Raw genomic sequence first — 16,361 nt, 5'->3', positions numbered from 1 at the left:
GCGTGATGGCGGTCGTCAGGTTAGAATCGGAAATTAAGGTGTAAGCATGCGAACTGCTGGCATTATTTCTGCTGCCTTCCCTCCTGCGCACCATCTTTGAAAACGCGTCTCAGGTTTAACAATGCGACTAGCTGGAACACGACCACCTTGGTTAGGTTGTGTTAGCTATGTGGGAATTTCCCTGCTTACGAAATTTTGCAATGGTCTACAAGGCACTAAAAAGGAAAAAAATGCCTAAAACATTTACTTTTGCATACTTATTTTCCCTATATTCGTGAATTTTTACTGGCTAGCTTATTCATGCACTGAATGCAGGAAAATGCACTATTTAATGTCAGTACACATGACAAACGTTTATTCTCATGAGATAGTAAGAATTGCTGAAAATGCACAATTAAAAATTAGATCACAAAATATTACTTAATGATGATGATGATGTGTTGTGTTTAGTGGCGCAAGGGCCAGGTTTGGCCAAAGAGCGCCATGACAAGTGTTAATGTTGATGTACTATGGAAGATGTGACTTGGCTGTAAAGTGGCCTAAAAATAGTCGCTGTAAAGTGCGTAAAATCTACGTGCTATAAAATTATGGCGATGATTAATGACGAGTACTATGAACATTAAAATCCATCGTAGAAGGATGATGCAAATTATAAAATATATAAGATGGTAAAATTACTTGGAGCACTGCTGCCTCGCCAGAGCCCTTGAACCACAAGGGCCTAGAGGCATGTGCTATTCAAAGTAATTATCATAGCGCCATCCTCTGAAGAGAGGAGACGCTACGAACATGTGGGGCTAAAAACATGAAACACAACATCTTTCAGATAACTTAGAACTGCGACGGTGTCAAATAGCGGTTCTGGGCCGAGTAACATTACTGGATGAAGGGGGATCTGCTGCTGGTATGCTATGGAAAAATGTTTCTTTCTTTCATATTCGGCTTTCCGACACTCCAGAAGGACGTGGAGGACGGTGAGCCTCTCCCCGCATCTACCGCAGGTTGGAGGCTCGTTTCCGGTGAGTAAATAGTTATGTGTGCCAAATGTGTGTCCTATTCTTAGACGACAGAATAGGACATCTGTCCGGCGTGATTTTGTTACGGAAGGCCAGAATCGTAATTGTGGCTTTATCACGTGGAGCTTATTATTTGTTTCCGCGTCCCATAGGCGTTGCCACTGGTTCTGTAGTTTCCTCCGTAAGAAGGGCTTCAGGTCTGTGACAGGAACTGCAGCGGTGTGATTAGCAGAATATGATGCAACTGACGTGGCCATCTGGTCCGCCAGAACGTTACCTTCGATGCCCCTATGACCTGGCACCCAGCATATGATGACATGCTGATTACCTATATACGCTTTACACAGAGCAGAATAGAGTTCGTTAATTACCGGATTTTTGTGGTTAGAGAATGCCATCAGGGCCTTCACAACACTAAGGGAATCCGTATATATGACTGCTTTCTGGAGTTTTGATTTTCTGATATGCTTCACAGCCGACAATAGTGCGTAGGCCTCAGCCGTAAAGATACTAGTTTCCGCATGTAGTACATCGGTTTCCGAGAAGGATGGCCCGACGGCTGCGTAGGACACCCCGTCGTGCGACTTCGATGCGTCTGTGTAGAACTCCGTGCAGGAGTGTTTGTGCTGGAGTTCCCGGAAATGCATTTGGATTTCAATGTCTGAAGCGTGTTTCGTAACTTGGATGAAAGATATATCGCATTGTATGAGCTGCCACTCCCAAGGAGGTAGCAGCTTGGCTGGATGCATTAGGCGAAGTTCGAGGAGTGGAACACGCATTTCATGACTAAGCTCCCTCACACGCAGCGAGAAAGGCTGTCTTACGGAAGGACGATTACGAAACAGTGTAGCATATGTCATATCATTAATGGTGTTAAAACAGGGATGTTCAGGATTAGAGTGGACTTTCAAAAAATATGTTTGGCTGATGTATGTTCTCTGGATATGAAGTGACCACTCATTCGATTCTGCATATAGACTTTGTATGGGACTCGTTCTGAAAGCACCAGTGGCCAGCCGGATTCCTAGATGGTGGACTGGGTCCAGCATCTTTAGTGCGCTCGGGGCGGCAGAGTGATAAATCACGGCACCATAGTCTAATCGTGATCGAATGAGGCTTTTATAGAGTTTCAATAAACACTTCCTGTCACTACCCCACGTAGTGTGGGATAGAAGTTTCATTATGTTCATTGTTTTTAGACATTTTTCTTTAAGATGTTTAATGTGGGAGACGAAAGTGAGTCTGTAGTCAAGTATGATACCTAGGAATTTGTGCTCTTTGCTGATAGGTATTCGTTGTCCACACAGTTCTAAGGAAGGATCCGGAACCAGGCCTCTCTTTTTTGTAAAAACAACACAAGAGCTTTTGTTAGGGTTGATCTTAAATCCATTCTTGTCTGCCCACATTGAGACTTTGTTCAGGCCATGCTGTACCTGTCTCTCGCACACTGCGAGGTTACAGGATTTGAAAGCTATCTGAATGTCGTCCACGTAGACAGAATAAAAGATTGCCGGTGGTAAAGAAGCGCGAAGCGTGTTCATCTTCACGATGAAGAGTGTGCAGCTGAGCACGCCTCCTTGGGGTACACCCGTTTCTTGCGTAAAAGGACGCGAAAGTACATTACCGACTTTTACCCGGAATGTACGACTGGACAAATAGCTTTCTATGAGGTTTAGCATATTACCATGGATGCCCATTTCCGACAAGTCTCTTAAGATTCCGTAACGCCACGTCGTATCATACGCCTTCTCCATATCTAGGAATATGGATAACAAAAACTGTTTGTGTACAAATGCGTCCCGAATATTTGCTTCTACACGTACAAGATGGTCAGTTGTGGAGCGCCCTTCTCGGAAGCCGCACTGATAAGGATCAAGCATTTTGCTCTGTTCAAGGAAATGAATGAGTCGCCGGTTTATCATTTTTTCAAACACTTTACAAATGCAACTTGTGAGGGCTATCGGGCGGTAACTTGCCACTGAGGAAGGGTCTTTGCCTTGTTTCAAAACAGGGACCACAATGGCTTCCTTCCACGCGGTTGGAAGGTACCCTGCATTCCAGATGGTGTTGAAAAGTGTGAGTAGTGTAAGTTGCGTGTCATTGTGTAAGTTTTTGAGCATTTCATACATGACTCTATCAGATCCTGGTGCGGAGCTCTTGCATGCGCTCAGGGCAGCTCTTAATTCGGCAATACTAAATGGACGGTTGTAAGGCTCATTCTCTCGACATTTTCTTGTTAGTGGCTTACGTTCTTCTATTTGCTTATATTTCAGGAAGGATTGCGAATAATGATTTGAACTTGATACGCTCTCAAAGTGCTCCCCAAGTGAGTCTGCCTGATCTTGCAGTGTATCGCCCTGTGTATTTACCAGAGGAAGCGAATATGTTTGTCGCCCTATAATTCTATTTACCTTGTTCCATACTTTGGCCTCATCTGTATAAGAGTTTATACTTGATAAAAACTTCTCCCAACTTTCTCTTCTAGCCTGTCGGCGGGTTCTCCTGCCTTGGGACTTTACTTTCTTAAAGTTGACAAGATTTTCTGCAGTGGGCGAAGCGCGTAGCAACCCCCACGCTTTGTTCTGATTTCTACGTGCGATTCTGCATTCATTGTTCCACCATGGGACATGCCGTTTGCATGCCGAGCCGCTTAATTCACGTATGCATTTAGATGCGGCATCTATTACAAAGGCTGTGAAGTACTCCACAGCAGCGTCGATTTCTAAAGAAGACATGTCATCCCATGATATACTAGTTAAGTTTCGGAACCTCTCCCAGTCTGCTGTGTCAATCTTCCACCTAGGAGCCTGTGGTGGATATTCGTATTGTTTAAGTGTTCTTAGTAGTACGGGGAAGTGGTCGCTTCCGTAAGGATCATTCGTAACTTCCCATTCTAGTTCAGGCAGTATGGACGGAGAAACTATGCTCAGATCTATTGAAGAAAAGGTATTGTTTGCAAGACAGTAATATGTGGGTTTCTTCTTATTCAGAAGGCACGCACCAGAGGAAAAAAGGAACTTTTCAACAAGACGACCTCGCGCATCTATACGAGAGTCGCCCCACAGGGAGCTGTGCGCATTGAAATCGCCAAGTACAACGTAAGGTTCTGGCAATTGATCTATAAAGGATTGGAATTCATGTTTCGTTAATTTGTAATGTGGGGGTATGTAAAGAGAGCTAATGGTGATGAGTTTGTTTAGGAGTACAGCTCGAACCGCCACTGCTTCGAGAGGCGTTCGTAGCTGTAAAAGTTGACATGCAATGCTCTTATGGATAACAATGGCGACACCGCCCGATGATGCGACAGCATCATCGCGATCTTTGCGAAAAGTTATGTACTGTCGGAGAAAATTTGTGTGTTTAGATTTTAAATGTGTTTCCTGTAAACACAGCACTTTTGGATTGTGTTGGTGGATCAGTTCTTGTACATCATCAAGGTTTCTAAGGAGACCTCTGACGTTCCATTGTATGATTTGTGTATCCATATTTAATGTAAATTAGTGCTGTGTGTACGGAAACGGAAAGATGCCTTAGATTACAGAGCCCTTTCGAGGCCCTGTAATTGGTGTTTTGTTCTTTTTGAAGCGTTCGAGTGATTCTCGACGCTCCTTAGGCGCCTGGTGCGCCTTGAGGATAGGTGTGGTGTCCATTGCCTCTTGTGAGGCGCCGGACACGTGCTCTTGCGAGCGGGAAGTTTTCAGAGGGAGTCCCGCCTTGGAGGGCAAGACCCCTGCGCCCACCAGCCCGGAGGTCGATGGGGCTCCCTGAGGGATTTGGCTGCGCTGGCCGTCGCCAGCGCTGGAAGGGGCCTCGGAGGTTGGGGCAGCCTCGGCTGTACCCACCTTCGGTGTGGATGGTCCCTTCTCCTCGGTTGACGGAGCAGCGCTAGCTGCAACCGCCGCGGGGGCAGATGGCGTAACTGCCGACTCACTGCCTGTGGGTCGGACAGCCGCCGGAGGCCGTTGTGACGGTGCCCCCTTACGCGCCACATCGGCAAAGCTGCTCTTAGACAGGTATGACACCCGCCTACGTGCCTCCTTGAAAGATATGTTTTCTTTGACTTTGATTGTCACAATCTCTTTTTCTCTTTTCCAGGACGGGCAGGCGCGCGAGTATGCGGCGTGCTCGCCATCACAGTTGACACAATGTGGAGTCTTCTGACATGTTTCGGAGGAATGTTCAGTGTCACTACACTTGGCGCATGTCAGCCGGCCTCGACAGTTCTGTGAACTGTGGCCGAACCTTTGGCACTTAAAGCATCTCAGAGGATTGGGCACGTATGGCCTAACACGAAGTTTGATATAACCGGCCTCGATGGACTCGGGGAGGACACTTGAACCGAAAGTGAGTATCAGGTGTTTCGTATTGATCTCTTTGCCGTCTCGCCTGATCTTAATTCGCTTAACATTTATGACATTCTGTTCACTGAAGCCCTCCAAGAGTTCAGCTTCAGTGAGCTCTAGCATGTCATCGTCCGAGACAACGCCGCGGGTGGTGTTCATGGTACGGTGCGGAGTTACTGTTATTTGGGTCTCCCCAAAAGAGACAAGTTTCGGCAGTTTCTCGTACTGCTTCTTATCGTGGAGCTCTAAGAGAAGATCACCACTTGTCATTCTCGACGCCTTATATCCTGTTCCAAAAACTTGAGTTAATGTCTTCGAAACAAGGAACGGTGAAATGTTACGCACTAGTTTGTCTGGGTTTTCTGAGTGAATCACATGGTATTTAGGAAAGTTCTGGACTTGTCGTCCGAAAAACTGAAAGAGATCTTCGGTGCGCCCTCGTTTGTGAGGGCGATCAGGGAGTTTGGGGAAAGAAGTTTCCATGAAATATATAAAAATTCGGCAACAGCGCCGACCGCCCACCACGGAGCCCAACGAGGGGACGCGGCAGAGCTTGCACGCAAGTCTGCACGACGCCAGTCGTACGCCGTCACTATAACCGAATATGGTGTACCCAAGGTTGGATAGCCACACAGGGTTAACCCTTGCCGCCAGGAGAAAAGAAGTAAACAGAAGAGAGAAGGAGACAGGAAAGGTCAAAAAGTGAGGGATAAAGACGAAGATTCGAGGAGGGAGAGACAGGAAAAGGCGACTGCCGATGTCCTCCAGGTGGGTCAGTCTGGAGGTGCCGTCTATGTGAAGCCGAGGCCGAAGAGGTGTGTTGCCTCCGCCGGGGGGCCTTAAAGGTCCAAACACCCAGCATCGGCTCAACCCCCAGGATCCCCTTTTCCCCAGACACGGCTAAGCCGCGCACGGCTACACGCGGGAGGGTCCAACCCTCGTGTGCTCGGGTCCGTGGTGTCGCAACACACCAAACGCCTGCTGACGCAGACGCCCCTGCGGGGGCAAAATATTACTTAGTGCATTTGGGGAAAAACATCACAATTTACTTTTACACACACGACAAAATTTCCCTATTTCTGCCCCGCTTTACTAGGATATGTAGCTTACTGTTCATGCTCTTGTGGTATGTACTGTGCAGTAAACAGGTCAAGTTTTTTTTTTTCTTTTGATACTAAGGGTTGTGTACATGCACGACAGTATTCCGAGCTAAATGACTGACGAGACCACGGAGGAAGGAAACTAAGGAGAGGCCCTGACGTCACTCTTTGTGAAGCAAAAGTGAAGCCGGAATTCGGCGTTGCTCATGGCGATGCTCCGCCTTTTGGGCCACCCTCCTCTCTTGTTTACATCTTTCGCGAAACCACGGCGCGCTGCGCGTGGTGTCGCGCGCGGAGCGCGCGCGCTCGCGCAACATCTGGCAGAGCACGGTGCAGGTAACACAGCGCAACAAGACACGGTGACTAACGCAAACCCGCCCACTCAGCGCCTTTGCCACGGCCCGAAACCTACCAGAGCAACACGTGTGAGCGCTCAAAACCATAACAACGCCGCCATTGTGGCCCAAAAGGCGTGGCCATACAACAAAAAAATAAAAAAGCAGCAAAAAAAATGAGAACCTACTACGTCATTTCCGCCACACTTTTCTCCAAGCGCGCGGAGGGGGTAGGGCCTCTCCTTAGTTTTCCTTCCTCCGTGGACGAGACAAAACAGTGCTATCTGCATCTACAATGCTTAAAGTGTCTGATACTAGTTACTTAAAACATTACACCTATAATTTAGCCCCTCTGCAAATGTAAACTAAACCTATTTAATTCATGACATCATGGTTCATGCTACATTCAAATAATTGTGGCCTATTGTAGATATAGTTGTATTTCCATCGCATTCTTTAATTAGCACTACTTTTCAGATATACATAGTTAATATGTGTGGCAAAATACAGATATGTCCCAGTTACTTTTCTACCTCTTTGCACATTTTTACACAGCATGATGAAAGTAACTGTGACACCCTTACGATGATGTGTTGTGTTTAGTGGCGCAAGGGCCAGGTTTGGCCAAAGAGCGCCATGACAAGTGTTATTGTTGATTTATTATGGAAGATGTGAGTTGGCTGTAAAGTGGCCTAAAAATAGTCGCTGTAAACTGCGTAAAATGTACGTGCTATAAAATTATGGCGATGATTTATGAAGAAAACTATGACCATTAAAATCCATCGTAGGAGAATGATGCAAAATGGAAAATGTATAAGATAGTAAAATTACTTGGAGCACTGCTGCCTCGCCAAAGCCCTTGAAACACAAGGGCCTAGAGGCGCGTGCTACACGAAAGAGCTATCACAGCGGTATCCTCTGAAGAGAGGACCCGCTACGAACATGTGGGGCTAAGAACATGCAAAACAACATCTTTCAGGAAGCCCAGCACTGCGCTGGAGTCAAACAGCGGTTCTGGGCCGAGTAACATTACTGGATGAAGGGGGATGTGCTGGCGGTATGCTAAAAGAAAATGTTTCTTTCTTTCAGATTCGGCTGCCCGACACTCCAGAAGGACGTGGAGGACGGTCAGCCTCTCCCCGCATCTACCACAGGTTGGAGGCTCGTTTCCGGTGAGTAAAAAGTTATGTGTGCCAAATGTGTGTCCTATTCTTAGACGACAGAATAGGACATCTGTCCGGCGTGATTTTGTTACGGAAGGCCAGAGTCCTAACTGTGGCTTTATTAGGTGGAGCTTATTATCTTTTTCCGCGTCCCACATGCGTTGCCAGTGGGCACGCAGCCGCCTTCGCAAGAAAGGCCTCAAATCTGTGACAGGCACCTCAGCAGTAGGGTTAACGGCTTGCGATGCTATAGACGTAGCCATCTCGTCCGCCAGAACGTTGCCCTCGATGCTCCTATGGCCAGGCACCCAGCATATAATGATATGCTGGTTTGATATGTACGCCCTACACAAGACGGAATATAGTTTATTAAGTACTGGATTTTTGTGTCTATAGGGTGACATCAAGGCCTTCACGACGCTTAGGGAGTCCGTATATATAATTGATTTCTGGAGTTGTGATTTATTTATATGCTTTACGGCCGACAGTAGTGCGTAGGCCTCAGCCGTAAAGATATTTGTTTCCGGGTGCAGTGCGTCGGATTCCGAGAAGGATGGACCGACGGCTGCATAGGATACCCCGTCGTGTGACTTTGATGCGTCTGTGTAGAACTCCGTGCAGGAGTATTTGTGCTGGAGTTCCCGGAAATGCATCTTTATTTCAATCTCTGGGGCATGCTTTGTGACTTCCACGAACGATATATCACATTGTATGAGCTGCCACTCCCAAGGAGGTAGCAGCTTGGCTGGATGCATTAGGCGAAGCTCGAGGAGTGGAACGTGCATTTCTTCGCTAAGCTCCCTCACACGTACCGAGAAAGGCTGTCTTACTGAGGGACGATTATGAAAGAGTGTAGCATATGTCATATCGTTAACGGTATTGAAACATGGATGTTGAGGGTTAGAGTGGACTTTTAGGAAATAACTTTGGCTGATGTATGTTCTTTGAAAATGGAGTGACCACTCATTTGATTCTACATACAGACTTTCAATGGGACTTGTCCTAAAAGCGCCCGTGGCTAAGCGGATACCTAGATGGTGAATAGGGTCTAGCATTTTTAGCGCACTTGGGGCGGCAGAGTGATAAATCACGGCACCATAGTCTAGTCGTGATCGAATGAGGCTTTTATAGAGGTTCATTAAGCACTTTCTGTCACTACCCCACGTAGTCTGGGATAGAATTTTGATTATGTTCATTGTTTTTAGACACTTTTCTTTAAGATGTTTAATGTGGGGGACGAAAGTGAGTTTGTAGTCAAGTATGACACCTAGAAATTTGTGCTCTTTGTTTACTGGTATCTCTTGTCCACACATTTGTAAGCAAGGATCCGGAACTAGGCCTCTCTTCCTTGTGAACAGCACACAAGAACTCTTTTGAGGATTGATTTTAAATCCGTTTTTCTCTGCCCACTGTGACACCTTGTTCAAACCATGCTGTACCTGTCTCTCGCAGACAGTGAGATTGCAGGATTTGAATCCTATCTGTATATCGTCTACGTAGACGGAGTAGAAAATAGCTGGTGGTAGAGATGCACGAAGCGTGTTCATTTTGACGACAAAGAGCGTGCAGCTGAGTACGCCACCCTGGGGTACCCCAGTTTCCTGTATGAATGTACGCGACAGTGCAGGACCTATTTTCACTCGAAATGTACGGTTCTCTAGGTAGCTCTCTATAATATTTAACATATTGCCGCGGATACCTAGCGCGGAAAGATCGCGCAGGATTCCGTACCGCCAGGTTGTGTCGTACGCTTTTTCCATATCCAGAAATACAGATAAGAAAGATTGCTTGTGCACGAATGCATCGCGAATGCTCGCTTCGATGCGCACAAGATGATCGGTTGTAGATCGCCCTTCCCGAAAACCACACTGAAATGGGTCAAGCATTTTCCTGGACTCTAGGAGATGCACGAGACGGCGATTGATCATTTTTTCAAATACCTTACAAAGGCAGCTTGTCAGGGCTATCGGGCGGTAACTTGCCACTGAGGAAGGATCTTTGCCTTGTTTCAAAACCGGGATCACTATAGCTTCTTTCCATGCAGTCGGGAGGTATCCCGCAGCCCAAATGGTGTTGAAAAGTGTGACTAGTGTAACTTGGGTGTCTTTATGTAAGTTTTTGATCATTTCATACATGATCCTGTCAGATCCCGGTGCAGAGCTCTTGCATGCACTCAAGGCAGCTCTCAACTCGGCAATGCTAAAAGGACAGTTGTATGGTTCATTCTGTTGACATTTTCTCATGAGTGGCTTACATTCTTCTATTTGTTTATATATGAGAAAGGATTGCGAGTAATGGTTGGCACTTGACACGCTCTCAAAGTGCTCCCCAAGTGAGTCCGCCTGATCTTGTAGGGTATCGCCTTCTGTGTTTACCAAAGGGAGTGCATGTGCTTGTCGCCCTCTTATCCTATTGACCCTGTTCCAGGCTTTCGCCTCATCTCTGAAAGAGTTAATACTCGATAGAAACTTCTGCCAACTTTCTCGTCTGGCCTGTCGGCGGGTTCGCCTGCCTTCGGATTTTACTTTTTTAAAGTTGACTAGATTCTCTGCAGTGGGAGAAGCGCGTAGCAACCCCCACGCCCTGTTCTGTTTTTTACGAGCGATCCTACAATCGTCGTTCCACCATGGGACACGTCGTTTGCAGGCCAAGCCTTTTACTTCTGATATGCATTTAAATGCGACATCTATTATGAATGCTGTAAAAAACTCAACTGCAGCGTCAATTCCTAACGAAGACAGGTCGGCCCATGAGATACTAGTTAGAGATCGAAATTTCTCCCAATCAGCTGTCTCAATCTTCCACCTAGGAGCGTATGGTGGATATTGGTTTTCTTTATATGATCTTAGCAGTATAGGGAAGTGGTCGCTACCGTAAGGGTTGTCGGTAACTTCCCATTCAAGTTCAGGCAGTACCGACGGGGAGACTATACTAAGATCTACTGACGAAAAGGATCGGTTTGCAAGAGAGTAATATGTAGGTTCTTTCTTATTGATAAGGCACGCTCCAGAAGAAAAAAGGAACTGTTCAACAAGGCGACCTCGCGCATCTATACGAGAGTCGCCCCACAGGGAGCTGTGCGCATTGAAATCGCCAAGAAGAGCATAAGGTTCTGGCAATTGATCGATCAAGGAGTGAAATTCATGTTTGTTCAGTTGGTAGTGCGGGGGTATGTAAAGGGAGCAAATGGTGATGAGTTTGTTTAGTAGGACAACTCGAACCGCCACTGCTTCAAGGGGCGTTTGTAGCTGTAGAGGTTGACACGCAATACTTCTATGAGAAAGAATCGCAACACCACCCGATGATGCGACGGCATCATCGCGATCTTTGCGAAACGTAACATACGTACGGAGAAAGTTTGTGTGTTTAGATTTTAAGTGTGTTTCCTGTAAACACAGCACTTTTGGATTATGTTTGTGGATGAGTTCTTGCAAATCATCAAGGTTTCTAAGGAGACCTCTGACGTTCCATTGTATGATTTGTGTATCCATATTTAATGTAAATTAGTGCTGTGTGTACGGAAACGGAAAGATGCCTTAGATTACAGAGCCCTTTCGAGGCCCTGTAATTGGTGTTTTGTTCTTTTTGAAGCGTTCGAGTGATTCTCGACGCTCCTTAGGCGCCTGGTGCGCCTTGAGGATAGGTGTGGTGTCCATTGCCTCTTGTGAGGCGCCGGACACGTGCTCTTGCGAGCGGGAAGTTTTCAGAGGGAGTCCCGCCTTGGAGGGCAAGACCCCTGCGCCCACCAGCCCGGAGGTCGATGGGACTCCCTGAGGGATTTGGCTGCGCTGGCCGTTGCCAGCGCTGGAAGGAGCCTCGGAGGTTGGGGCAGCCTCGGCTGCACCCACCTTCGGGGTGGATGGTCCCTTCTCCTCGGTTGATGGAGCAGCGCTAGCTGCAACCGCCGCGGGGGCAGATGGCGTGACTGCCGACTCACTGCTTGTGGGTCGGACAGCCGCCGGAGGCCGTTGTGACGCTGCCCCCTGACGCGCCACTTCGGCAAAGCTGGCCTTAGGAAGGTATGCAACCCGCCTGCGTGCCTCTTTGAATGATATGTTTTCTTTTACTTTTATGGTCACAATCTCTTTTTCTCTTTTCCAGGACGGGCAGGCGCGCGAGTATGCGGCGTGCTCGCCATCACAGTTGACACAATGTGGAGTCTTCTGACATGTTTCGGAGGAATGTTCAGTGTCACTACACTTGGCGCATGTCAGCCGGCCTCGACAGTTCTGTGAACTGTGGCCGAACCTTTGGCACTTAAAGCATCTCAGAGGATTGGGAACGTATGGCCTAACACGAAGTTTGATATAACCGGCCTCGATGGACTCGGGAAGGACACTTGAGCCGAAGGTGAGTATCAGGTGTTTCGTTTTGATCTCTTTTCCATCTCGCCTCATCTTAATTCGCTTAACATTGATAACATTCTGGTCACTGAAGCCCTCCAAGAGTTCAGCCTCAGTGAGCTCCATCATGTCATCGTCAGAGACAACACCACGGGTGGTGTTCATCGTGCGGTGCGGGGTTATAATTATTTGGGTTTCCCCAAATGAAACAAGTGTTGACAATTTTTCATACTGTTTTTGATTGCGGAGCTCCAAGAGGAGATCTCCGCTTGCCATCCTCGACGCCTTATATCCAGGACCAAAGACTTCAGTCAATGACTTGGAAACAAGGAAGGGTGAGATTGTTCGTACTGGTTTATCTGGTTTTGCAGAATGTATCACGTGGAAACGTGGGAAGGATTCTTTTTGCCGTCCAAAAAACTGGAATACTTCATCGGTGCGCCCTCTTTTCTGAGGGCGATCAGGAAGTGCAGGGAAGGAACTAGCCATAGAATAATGTAATTTTCGGCAATAACGCCAACCACCCACCATGGAGCCCTACAAGGGGACGCTACAGGGACTGTAAAAAACAGGTCCTGTAAGCGCCAGCTGTACGTTATCACTATAACCAAATATGAGATAACCTAGGTTGGCTATTCACACAAGGTTAACCCTTGCTGCCTGGAAAAATTGGAAGTGAGCGGAAGTTAGGAGAAGACAGGAAAGATGGAAAGTGAGGGAAAGACGAAGGTTGGAGGGAGAGCGAGAGACAGGAAAAGGCAACTACCGATTTCCCCCGGGTGGGTCAGTCCGGGGGTGCCGTCTACGTGAAGCAGAGGCCAAAGAGGTGTGTTGCCTCCGCCGGGGGGCCTTAAAGGTCCGAACACCCGACATCGGCTCAACCTCCAGGATCCCCCTTTCCCCGGACACGGCTAAGCCGCGCACGGCTACACGCGGGAGGGTCCAACCCTCATGTGCTCGGGTACGTGGTGGCGCAACACACCAAACGCCTGCTTACGCAGACGCCCCTGCGGGGTGTGACACCCTTACATTTTGCTTCAATTTTGGGATATCTACACTACATATACTGCGTTCATATAAAACATGATTTTATATAGAACTAATGGCCGATATACGAGACGTCATATATGTACTGCAACACATCACCACACTGTAGGTAATTGACAGATTCCAAAATTGTGAGCGCCACCTGCAGGGAAAACTGAGAATCTCGTGCCACACAGTTCGTGCTCCGTGTATCGATACAACCTGCTTTCTGGGTCGTTTCAGTGCTTTCAATCAGTGCATGAGTAATGATTTAAGAAGACAATGTACCCCTCTCATTTGTGCAAACGGGGATTCTCGAAGTGCTCCATAATGAACGATGGCATTTGGTGGTATCTTTTCTCGAACACTTCAACTGTTCGTCAGGTGCATCGAGGCTGGGCGCTACATGATGAAGGCTACGTGGCAAATCAAATTATAAGCTTCCCCACAGCTGATTCAGAAGGTGGACTGACTGGTACGGGCAATGTGCAAGCCGTCAATGAAGACGGGCAGTGTATACATGGTGTCGGTGTAGTATATGACTGGAACCTGTGTTGGCAGTTCCTGTACAGCTTATACATAACATGATATGCTATATACGGCCAAGCAACGTTTAGATACTTTTAGAAATTGTTAAAACAACGTCAAAAATGTCTTTATACTCACTCACATCATTAACTACTCTATTAAAATAACACATTTTTGCTGCCTTTAAGTCTCAGATCATGATAACTTTTCAGTAAGCGGAAATGCTAGTGGACGACATTGTTGCACAGCAATGTAATGATATGTTTCTGTTACAAGCAAATACAGTTGACTGTACGATTTAGTGCATTGGCTTCATAAGACAACTCGCATGCTGCATTTACATTAGAAAATAATAGCAGTGTGGCTGCGTGCAACTCAAGGCAGCGCACAGTGCAATCGCGTGCAGAAAAAGAAAAGGGGGAAAGAATGAAGGGAGAAGGGGGGTTCGGCTCGCGCTGTCCTGTCAGTGTGCATACTAAGGAAACATATTAAACACGGCCAATGATGGTACATACGTTAAAACATGCAGAATATGAGCGGTGGATAGAAAGCTAGCTGACGTGACAATGAACCACCTTCACGTCGGCACGATGACGTGTTGTAGACCTTATGCAAGAGCCTATAGTAACGAGGCAGCCAAACTATAGACGGCCCCAGAACAATTCAGAGCCGAACGAACTTGAATAAACACCCTGACAGGATCCTACACACCTTTCAGTCCCTGTGCATGGTGACTTAACATCGTGACCCACAGGGCAGCAATACAAATTTTTTGCGACAGCACATTCGTGTACTTAAGTTTCACGTACAGCAGCATCGTCCGGAGTCTTGCTGTACGTGATCACTGTTGGCACATAGTCCGGATGATTTATCAGCAGTGGCGTAGCTAGGTCGTCTGGCACCCGGGGCCCATAGGTCTTCTGTCACCCCCCCCCCCCCGGGTGTAGCCGGCGGAAAGAGGGGTGTCTTCAGACGTATATGACACCCCCCCCCCCCCTCCACAGGCCCCTTGCACCCGGGGCCCACGGCCCCCCGGCCCCCCCTATTGCTACACCACTGTTTATCAGCTTCAGCGGCCGGTGTACGTTTGAGAGAAGGAGGTTGCAATACGATGGTCACTCGGAGTTTTTTTTTTTTTTAAAGGAAACTTGCCAGTGATGAAGTGCGCCCAGAAGATTCTAGAATGCTCTGCTGGCTGCCACAGTTAGCTGTCCCGGTTTGCACGCCTCGCTGCAGATATCCACAGAGCCATCTTCGCATACATTTTTGCAGATGGAAATTGGAAGAAGCTCGAGTTTCCATTTGCACAGTAGTTCGTGTACCCATAGGCGACACAATTAACCGGTATACTCGAAAAAAAAATCAGAAGAGCAACCACCAGTACTTCCGTAGCAACACTGTCCAGAGTAGCCGCGTGGCCGCGTTGTCTCGCATTGTTTCCCAACCAAGTCTAGTTACGATAACCATCGCAAGGGAGACTCATGCCGTGCCGGCTTGGCGCACGCGCAGAAAGATTTTTGGAATCGGCCAATTATTATTAACTGCAGTTCCATCTCAAGCAAACACTAAATCAATATGTCTACATGAGTGAGGACTGGCATTCAATTGCAATAAACAGTGCACATGCACATCAGCACAATACCAGGATAATGTGGCTGTAACTATGAAATTTCGAAGTGCTGGTTTCAAAGTTGAACGTTAACACTTCAGGGCCCTGCACCAGGGCAAGGAGGGACTTTGTTATCAGTTGGTGGCTGTAAAGTATGGTCAGAGGAATGTTTTTCACTTGACTTTTTTAATGCGACTATAGTAACACCAGAGATACAGGACAATTACTGATGCGAAGGAACCATGCCACAAACGCACCACTTTTCTCTAAGCACAGGCTCTCTTATAGTGTCTCAGTAAGCATGAGAAGAAGTATGGGATTCAAAAGCCTCTGGAGGAAGTGAGGAATCTTAATTGGAGGTTCCCTCTTCAATGAGCGGAAAAGTGTGGTTCACCTGTTCAGGACAGCTTTTTAAAGCGAAGCTTTCTTTGCCTCTTCCTTCGACTTTCCCACAGCTGCTGCTGCTGTGGGCTACTGTGGCTGCTGCAGTCGTTCACAGCGCGTGGGCGGTGGGGGGGAATCAGAGCCTGTATATAGATGACGGGCAAGAGTCAGAGAGGAATGGCCACAGGAGAAACTCGTTTTCACCCTACCATGTCGAATGTGCACAATGCCCTCTGGAGCTCCCTGGCCAGCGCCCCATTAGCCACTTGACAGCTGTAATTATTTGACTCCCCTCAGAAGCATTGCATAAACTGCAGTGCTTCCCTTCCTACTAACGTGCCAGGCCAGAGGGGACACAGAATTGTAGAGAGAAGGAGGAGAAGAGTCAGTTCCCATATGAGAGAGGGGAGGAGGTGACGTGAGTAGGCAAGGAAACCCCACTACTTTAGGACAGTGGTCGGGTTGCGGGAAAACAGAATAAGCTTAAGTTCAAGGTACGTTGCTGCTATTTCTG

At 47.4% G+C, this 16,361-nt stretch overlaps 1 long non-coding RNA gene across 2 annotated transcripts in view; it reads right to left on the bottom strand.

The window, feature by feature from the left end:
* LOC140215156 (uncharacterized) overlaps nucleotides 1-16,361 on the bottom strand; it is a 45,143-nt gene that overhangs the window by 12,988 nt on the left and 15,794 nt on the right. For both annotated transcript variants that reach the window (XR_011892074.1, XR_011892075.1), the window contains exon 3: nucleotides 15,858-15,990. This is a non-coding gene — a long non-coding RNA (uncharacterized lncRNA). The remainder of the gene's footprint in view (nucleotides 1-15,857; nucleotides 15,991-16,361) is intronic.

Source organism: Dermacentor andersoni, chromosome 1 (assembly GCF_023375885.2).
Source record: "Dermacentor andersoni chromosome 1, qqDerAnde1_hic_scaffold, whole genome shotgun sequence".
Classification (NCBI taxonomy): Eukaryota; Metazoa; Arthropoda; class Arachnida; order Ixodida; family Ixodidae; genus Dermacentor; species Dermacentor andersoni.
Note: the sequence above shows the minus strand (reverse complement) of the source record. Positions and strands in the feature narration are given on the sequence as shown.